Below are 1766 nucleotides of genomic sequence, written 5' to 3' on the forward strand. Positions count from 1 at the left end.
GATAACCTTGTAAGGTCCCTTCCAGTTTGCAGCCAGCTTTCCTTCGCCCAACTTTTGAACTCCGATGTCATTTCGGATCAGTATGAGGTTGTTTGAGGTGAAACTCCTCCTGATGATTTTTTGGTTGTACCTTAAGGTCATCCTTTGTTTTAATGCTTCCCTTTTTTATCTGAGCTTGTTATCAGACTTCTGGGAGGAGGTCAAGCTCTTCCTTTTGTGCTTGGATATTGATCACTTTATCATAAAATTTAACTCTTGGAGATTCTTCAGTGATTTCTACAGGAATCATGGCCTCTGTTCTATAATTAAGTCGGAAAGGTGACTCCCTAGTTGTTAAGTGGGGAGTTGTCTAATATGTCCACAAGACTTGAGGAAGCTCTTTTGCATATGCTCCCTTTGCATCTTGTAGTCGGCGTTTTAACCCAGTCAATACAACTTTATTTGCAGCTTCAGCCTGTCCATTAGCCCAAGGGTGTTCTACCGATGTAAATTGGTGCTTAATCTTGAGGCGGGCCACCAAGTTCCTAAAGGTTGAGTCGGTAAATTGAGTTCCATTGTCCGTGGTGATGAGTGTGAAACTCCAAATCGGGTGACAATGTTCTTCTAGAGAAATTTCTGACTTCTTTAAGCTGTGATGGTTGCCAAAGGTTCTGCCTCAATCCACTTAGTAAAATAATTAATACCCACTATGAGGTACTTTACTTATCCGGGAGCTTATGAAAACGGGCCGAGAAGGTCAAGGCCCTATTTTGCGAATGGCCAAGGTGAGGTGACACTAATAAGATGACATGCTTTTGACAAGGTGGATACTTTTTGAGAAAATCGGCCACTTTTCTTTGCAAGGTTAGCCAAAAGATGCCGGATCGGATCACTTTCTTGGCTAGTGATCATGCTCCTAGGTGATTTTCACATATGCTGTTATGAACTTCTTTCAAGACTTCTTTAGTCTTGGACGTCGGTACACACTTTAATAGAGGTATGTATACTCATTGATGAGAGAACTATTGTCGATCTAGAATTTCACATATTAAAAAAAATGTATAGGTTCTTGCAAGCATAGCCTAGACCAACAAACAATCCTCTTAATCAAAGTTTGATATTTTCTAATTCAAAACATATAAGCCGAGAGTCTGTCAACCTTGGGTCGTTCTCTCTTGGGATGCAATTGAAATGTTACGCTTCAGTTGTGAGGACAAAAAGGGATTTTGAATCAAAGAACGGAATATTAAAGGAACTAAGAAATCAAAGAACTAAGGAATGAGAAAATTAAAATTGGGAATTAATGCAAGTAAAGAGAAAACAAGATCAAAACTAGTGAAAATGCTATGTACGCATAAAAAGCCTTGACTTGGGAATGAGAATCCAAGGAGTTCTATCATCGCCATAACCACAACTATGGTAATTATGATGAGTCAATCTCGCTTAGTTAACCCCTAACATCGAGGAGTGGGTCAAGCAAGCATAATTGACCTTAATCCATAAGTCCTAGCTAACTTACCAAACTAGTTGGTAAAAAGCTAGCGTCAATGGAAACAAGAGTCAACTAACTACCCAAGAATTGCCACTAAATGTTAGACATTATGACTATAATATCCTAGGAACTCAAATCCCAAGCCAAGGTGTGAAAATCTACTCAAAACTCATAATTGGCATTTTTACAAACACCTTGTGGGAATAAAACTAAAACATAAGAAATTGCAAAGAAAAATAAAATCTATAACCAAAATATTCACAAGACCAACTATAAACAAGCAATCAAGCATATA

This window comes from Arachis hypogaea, chromosome 20, assembly GCF_003086295.3.
Source record: "Arachis hypogaea cultivar Tifrunner chromosome 20, arahy.Tifrunner.gnm2.J5K5, whole genome shotgun sequence".
Classification (NCBI taxonomy): Eukaryota; Viridiplantae; Streptophyta; class Magnoliopsida; order Fabales; family Fabaceae; genus Arachis; species Arachis hypogaea.